The sequence below is a fragment of the Telopea speciosissima genome, chromosome 10 (assembly GCF_018873765.1).
Source record: "Telopea speciosissima isolate NSW1024214 ecotype Mountain lineage chromosome 10, Tspe_v1, whole genome shotgun sequence".
In the NCBI taxonomy this organism is placed as follows: domain Eukaryota; kingdom Viridiplantae; phylum Streptophyta; class Magnoliopsida; order Proteales; family Proteaceae; genus Telopea; species Telopea speciosissima.
In genome coordinates, this window is record NC_057925.1 from 29,213,640 (window position 1) to 29,221,266 (window position 7,627).

Below are 7,627 nucleotides of genomic sequence, written 5' to 3' on the forward strand. Positions count from 1 at the left end.
CAATCAACGTACGGGACAATCATGGGGGAATCAAATATGAAGGGTTGAGGAATGGAGGTGGTATCATCAACACCTTCCAATTCCTCCGTACAGCCCTGAAATCTTGAATCAAAATAAAAAAAGAAAGTCTCATCATCTGGGAATTCCTGAAGCACATGTACATCTTCATCCATATCAGGCTACCTGCCCAACCTGAACACATTAAAATTCACAGAGGTATTGCCAAAAGATAATTTCATGAGACCATTCCTGCAATTGATCAAAGCATTACTAGTGGCAAGGAATGGTCTACCCAAGATAATTGAGATTTGGTCCTTAAAGTTGGCAGTAGGTTGGATATCTAAAACAATAAAATCCACAGAAAAAATAAATTCCCTAATCTTCAATAGGACATCCTCAATCATTCCCTTAGGAACTTTAACCGACCGATCTACAAGCTGAAGAGTGATTTTGGTGGGTTTCAGCTCTCCCAATCCCAGTTGTTGGTAGACATAAAAGGGTAAGAGGTTCACACTTGCACCAAGGTCCAATAAGGCATGATCAACAGTGGTATTGCCTATAGTGCAAGAGATGGTGGGGCTTCCAGGATCCTTATGCTTGGCTGCTACTGGCAGTGAGATGAGAGAACTAATGATAGCAGTCAAGAATGCCTTTTTGGGCACATTGGTGGTCCATTTTTGGGTGCTTAAGTCTTTGAGGACTTTAGCATAAGCGGGGACCTGGGCTATAGCATCTAGTAAAGGAATATTCACCTGAACCTATTTAAAAACATCTAAAATTTTCTCCACAAAAGGAGACTTCTTGCTAACCAACCTATTTGGAAAAGGGGCAGGTGGGGTATAAACTCTTTCAAGGATGGTCTTTTTCGCTTCCTCAATAGAATCATCTTTGGTTTCCTCAACCAAATCATCTAGAATCTCTTCAGGTTCATCAGATGAACCAGGAACAGTAGGCACTTCAATGGCCTCATCAGAAGGGGGAGAGTCAACAGGAGTATGAGATGGTAAAGACTGAGGCATACTAGCCTGTTGATACTCACGGCCACTCCTTAAAGCATATATTGCATTTACCTGACTGGAAGGCCCTTGATGCTGTTGGCCTTGTGCAACATTGAGTGGAGGAGCTTGGGTACCTTGCTGAGTGTGAACCTGATGCCTAGGATTTGGCTTAGGTTGGCTAGGTAACTTTCCTGTTTTCCTCTCATGTACGATGGTGACAAGCTGGGTGAGCTGTTTCTCTATATTGTTTTGACCTGTCATGAGAAGGGCTATCTTATTTTCCATCTCACTCATTCTTGTTGCCTCTCTTGTATTGATAAACCCTGGGGGTGGCTGATAAGAAGCAAGGAGAGGTGGCCTAGCAGAATTAATAGAAAGTCCTAAATGAGGATGAGGGGGGGAAGGGGTTAGGAGACATTCCTTAGCTTTGTGGTGCATAGTTGGGCCTGTGGACACCAAGTTGGCCTTGATGGTTAAAGTTGGATGGGCTTGCTTGGGTCCCTTGATTCCAGGAGAAATTGGGATGATTTCTTCATCCTAGATTGTAAGTGTTGCTATATGGATTATTTTGGTAAAGGGCACTTACATTCTTGATGTTGGAATTACCCGCAAAGGTGTTGGGGCATTCTTCCATAAGATGTCCAGGGGTATGGTACCAATTGCATATTGACACCTGGTTGACCTGGTTAACCGATATCGACTCTTTAAGAACTATGGACTCCAACCTTTTTATGAGGCTGTCAAGTTTGGCCTCTTTCGCTGTCGTTTCCTCAATAAGATATCCTTTAGTGGTCCATTCAGCCTCTTGGGAAGATTCCCACTCCCTAGTCTTGTCAGCCAAGTTGGTTAAGAATTTTTAGGCCTCATTCTCATCAGAAAAAGAGGTGAAGCCTGAAGGACACATAGATTCTAAAAACTGCTTGGTTTGAAAGTCTATACCCTCATAAATAATTTGGCAAAACTGCTACAAATCAATACCATGATGAGGGCATTCTAAAAGGAGGTCCTTGAATCTCTCCATGAACTTAGCGAAGGACTCATGTGGTTTCTGCCTGAACTGGAGTATGTCACTCCTGAGTTTATTGGTCTTATAAAGAGGGAAAAATTTTCTCAAGAAGACAATAGTGAACTCATTCCATGTAGATATGGAATTAGTTGACAGTCTATAGAGCCACTTCTTGGCCTTGTCCTTCAGTGCAAAGGTTATGAACCGCAGCCTCACTGCATCATCAGTTAAATTTTGAACCTTAATTAGAACACAAACCTCCTCAAATTCTCTAAGGAAAAGATAGGCATCTTCATTGGCCATCCCATGGAAGTGGGGTAGCATACTAATGAATTGGGTCTTAAGTTCATAGTTGTTCCCTGTAACAACAGGCAGATTGATGCAAGAGGGCTGTGCAGCCCTAACAAGGTAAAACCTATCCTTAAGAGTCTTAGGTGATTGGTCACCCATAGTCAAAGGTGATGGAGAAGGTGGTATTCTAATAAGATGGTTACTTGAATCACGAGTCCACACCTTAGCCACCTAAACAGATTTGAGGGATCCTTTAGAAAAATTAAAGAAAAATAGACGACTAAAAAAAAATACTAAAAACAAGAGGGAGCCCAAGGTAGATAGTGCATCTATCCCTCAAAAATCGAAACAATGGTTCAAAAGCTGTAAGGATGCCATATAGGTTGACAGCAAGGGAACCCGTATAGTCTTCTATAGCCACCTATGGGCAACTCCAAGTAGATTCTGATGTAGAGTGGAGGTCTACTATACGTTTATGTTTTCAACGCTCTCACTATATCGCTTTCCTGTTATCAAGAGTGGTCATCTCCAAAAATAAGTCACATGCCAATCCACCCCACCAAGTCAAGATGTAGCGCCATAAGTAACTTAATTCTATGAGGGATACCAAAAGATGGAGGGTTGGAGCATATGAAGGACTTTAGATTGGGTGCACACTATTTGAAACAGAAGAGAAACAAGAAGAGGTTTTCAACAACTGAATTTTTTTTTTTTTTTGGAAAAAGAAGAGAAGATAATAAACTAAAACACTTTGAACTACTTAAAAATCAAAAAAATAAAGTGGACAATAATCTCCCCGGCAACGGCACCAAAAACTTGTTTGAGTTAAAATAATACCGCAAGCGTACGGGTCAATCGTAGCTATGGGTCGAACACGAGGAGATATACGCCACTCTATTTAACTAACTTAAAAGTAATGCAAAGTGAATTGAATTAATTAAAGTACTAAATTAAACTAATGGAGATTAAACTAACGGATCCTAACTCACAAGTATCTAACAAATTATGCATTCTAAGGGATTAAATTGGCGTCCTACACATGAGCATCTAACCTATCAAACTAAAGCGAATTGAAAGGAATAAAAATGCAGCCATACATAATAACCACATAAAAAGAAATAAGGGAATAAAAGTGCATCCACAAACCACAACCATATAAAAACAAAATAAAAGAAATAGAGGGAGAAGAAGAAGAAGATAGAGAGAGATAGAGGAGAGGGAGAATGAGATTAAGGGTTTAGAGAATGAGATACCTTGATATGCTTGAACCGGATTAAACTTGCTTGCATGAATACTTGAATAAACTTACCATGGCTTCCTCTTCTAAATCTCCAAGTCTTGTCATCAACATTGAAACTTAGACTAGGAAGCTTTAAACTAGAACTATTACAACCATATTGAAGACATTAAAGCATGAATTAAACCTATTACAACCATTAAACTAGACTTATGAAATTAAAACTAAGAACTAGAAAGAACTAATCTTATGAAATCAAAACTAAAAACTAGAAAGCCAAAAATCACAATTTAGAAGGAAAAGAAGAGAAGAAATTTCACTAAAAATTTTTAACACCTTTATAAGAGAGGGGCTAGGAGTATTTATAGGGGGAAGAGAGGAGAAGAGAGAAGAGGGAAGTGGTAGGAGAAATATTCCCTAAGAAAAGAGAATATTCTCTTCTCCTTCCTCCTTTACATAACTTGGTCTCCAAGAAAAATAAAAGAAATAGAAACTAAGATAAATAAAAAATCCTAATTACATAGACCTTCTATTTCTAGAAAACTAAATTTTCAATTCTAACTTGTGCTTCCTTTTCTTTGTAGATATCTTCTTCAAGCAATGAGATCAAAGCATCTTTGACTTTTCAACCTTCTATAGATGAGAAAATATTTTTCAAAATAAATCTATCCCAAGTAGACTTCCAAAAGTGCCCTTGAAAAGTTGGAGGAGAGAGAGAGTGATGATTAGGATTTCCACTCAACAAATGATAAAATCCCCAATGTGTCCTCTAAAAATCGTGGGGCATTGGATGCAGCCCAATAAAAATCATGGACACCTTGTGGGCCTTCAAAACTATGGAATCTAGTGGCAGTGTGGGTCCCTCCATGTGGGTAGCAGTCCTTCTCTCTCTTCAAGAATGCAAAATTATCGAAATGGCCTTGTACTTGCAGTAGATCTCCACCATTGCTTAGAAATATCTTCTATAATGTCAAAAATGTCCTTGGGCAGTGGTAGAATGACTATAGGCTTGCACTACAGCATCTTTCTGACCCATTATCCTTTCTTGGGTTGAAAAGACTAATCAACTGCATAGAGGCCTAAACGGATGCGTACTTGCATTCTGTCACGTCCATATTGTTCCAAATTTGGTCTTATTTAGAGCCATGGAAAGAAAAATGATAATTTTACATGTAAATTGGGCCATGCAACTCCCGATAGTTCAGAATAGCCCAAAACCTGAAAAGCACAAGAAAGCACCAAAGTAACTCTGTCCAATGTGGAAAAATGTATGCTATATGCCCTAAGATTTCACACATAAATGTGCTCATCAAGGTACTAGGATTCTTACATACAAGTATGAGAATGCTATGGTTGACCCTTCATCTACCTTTCTCATGGGAAAATGCATGCTGCTCCAGCAAATTCCAGCCTTGGATAATCGTTTCTCATACCCATAGCTAACTTTGAATGAGCCTTATAGGTGTAAGAGTTACTATACTTAATGAATTCATGGCTTACCTGCTGTAATAGAACTGTTATAGAACTGCTTAAACCTTCTTATACATGTACAAATCTATAGACTTTTGAATAGTGTTCATGCATGACAACCATATGAGCCATGAACCCCAAATCACTATGCATGCTCAATCATAGGGTTGGAATATGTTAATTTCCTTCTAAGTAACCTATCTATGCTTCCTAATCATCCATGCAAGCTGTAGATCAATAGATTCAAGCCAAACCAGTATTATCTTTTAAATTTTTGGGTTGTACAGGTACTGGTCGATTGCCAGTGGTCCACTATCAATCGACCACTATAGGAATTTGAAACCTGTGTTGCCTTTGGCTTACCCACTGGCCTGAGATGCCATGCATGAAGCCTTGCATGTAAACCCAGATGAAAACCATGCTCTATAACTGCCCTGTGAGGAAGAACAGACTCCCGAGATGTATTTCGGACAACCAAATCAGGTTTAAAATGGAACCATGACCAAAAACCCTGATGGAACTACTGAAATACCATCTAGAAACCTTTGGTGTAAATCCATACCCTTTACCCTGAAAACCATTTCAGTTTTAGCTATTGTGACCCTACTGGTCCATTGGTATTGGTCCATTGGATGGACTAGTACCAATTGACCACTACAGGAAACCTGAACCTGTGTTGCCTTTGACCTACCCCAAGGTCTGTGACACCTTACTGGAACCCATTAGTATAGTCTATGATATAAAACACACCATCTTGGCTCTATTATTGCATCTTGAGCAATGGGTTGATTGCTACTGGCCCATTAGATAGACCAATCCAATCAGCCAGTGCAAGCCATGGTTTAAAGACATGGTTTTAACACCTAAAATGACTTAGAACAGTACCTAGGGACCCCTTTGGTGTGAAACCATAAGCCCTTTTCAGATTTTAGCCACTGCAGCTCTACTGGTCCATTGCCACTGGTCCATTGGATTGACCAATACCAATCGACCACTGCTGCTGTCCTATCTGTTTTGAGTCTGGCCTTGGTTTGAAACTTGAACCTAGGGTATCCCTAGACTCCTTTAACTATTGAACACTCATTAATGTATAATCTTGAATTAGTTACCCTAGGCTTTGACAACTTGCTCAGCGACGCGTATCAAAGTACTTTTGAAGACCGGTAGTCTTTCGAGCAAGTGGAGTATAGCCAAGGTGAGTGGATATGAATCATTCCTGTAGGAGTAACACTGTGAACACTTTGAAGATAATAAAATTACTTATCTTTATTGATATCAATTTTATATTTCTATTTAAATGCTTATGAAAATTTGGAATTAATGTTATGACTGTGGAATTGGTTATGGATGCGTTGATATAATGCTTGACGATATTAATGCATAATGATGAACTACTAGATTAGATGTCGTAGTCGGCTTGGAAATGAAGGGTATGGTGAGCCGTAGTATGGGCTATGGGAGCACTGTACATTTCATACTTGAAAATGGGGTGTATGGTAGCTCGTAGAATGGGATACGGTTGACACCACTCAACTCATACTTACCATGTAGATCATATGACTAAGTTGAACATACCCTTATGCTACAGCCCTTACCAATAGGGGTGCATGTGTTGGGTGATCATGGCCTCCTGAAAGCCAAGGAGGGCAGAATCTGGGATAAGTTGTCATGGTTATCTTAGGGTCTGCCAAGGGAGGGAGTCAATGCTCCTGGACTAGCGTGGGTCCCATCCGCAATGATTGAGGTTGCAACCAAAGTGATGATAGGAAGAAGCAAAGGTTGTTGCCCGAATTGGTGCAAGTAACATATGCCTAGTGACTTAGTTGTGTTGCTAGGCAGACTAGAGTAATAAAATTGAACACAAGCATATAGTTTTATGATGATGTGTTGTGCGTACATGCATGATTTATTATTCATTTGCTAGGCTCAGTGGAGCTCATCCCTCGGGAAATGTTTTCTTTTTAGATGATTTTGTAGGTGGATGTCTCCCTGAATGGGAGGATCATTTTGGACAGTATGATGATGGTGATCGTGAACATTCTGGTATGGACCCCGACGGAGGTGATCCCTCTAATGCGGATGCACAGAGTTAGATTGGAGGAGATGATCTGATAGTGGCTATCCTTCTTTTGATGTTCATAGAACATTCTTTTTGTGGATGGCTTGTTGGCACTTTTCTTTTGTATAACTTACAAATGCATCTTTTGTTTATTTGTATCTTGGTGTAAAGCTGTGAAAAGGTCATGTATGTAGTGAACACTGTGGGTTGTGAGCTACGGCCAATCTATGTATTTAGGTAGCTCATTTATGTATATATAAAACATTAGTTTTCCACTGCACTCTGTCTTTACTATACTTTATAGTGAATGTCTGTGTGTGTTTATGAGTGGTGTTTGCTTCTAGATCTTGGAGATTTGGCGGATGTGGTTTGACATTCGGGTTACCCGTTCAATCCTCCTAGGGGGTGGTTTAGGTGTGACAAATAGGGCTTTCGGGCTGAAACAAGTGAAACAGGGCTTCGAAGAGCAAAATAGGAAAACTGGGGACTCTGGGACATGACTCTTGAGAAAATTGCTCTCCCCCAAAAATGAGAGAGGGGAGGGGTCCCTGGCACTCCGCGAAGCC

At 40.0% G+C, this 7,627-nt stretch overlaps 1 non-coding gene across 1 annotated transcript; it reads left to right on the top strand.

The window, feature by feature from the left end:
• Positions 1-1,972: 1,972 nt before the first annotated feature.
• On the top strand, positions 1,973-2,079 carry LOC122644404. The gene has a single exon (XR_006330335.1). It is a non-coding gene; the product is annotated as a small nucleolar RNA R71 (small nucleolar RNA).
• Positions 2,080-7,627: the final 5,548 nt, after the last annotated feature.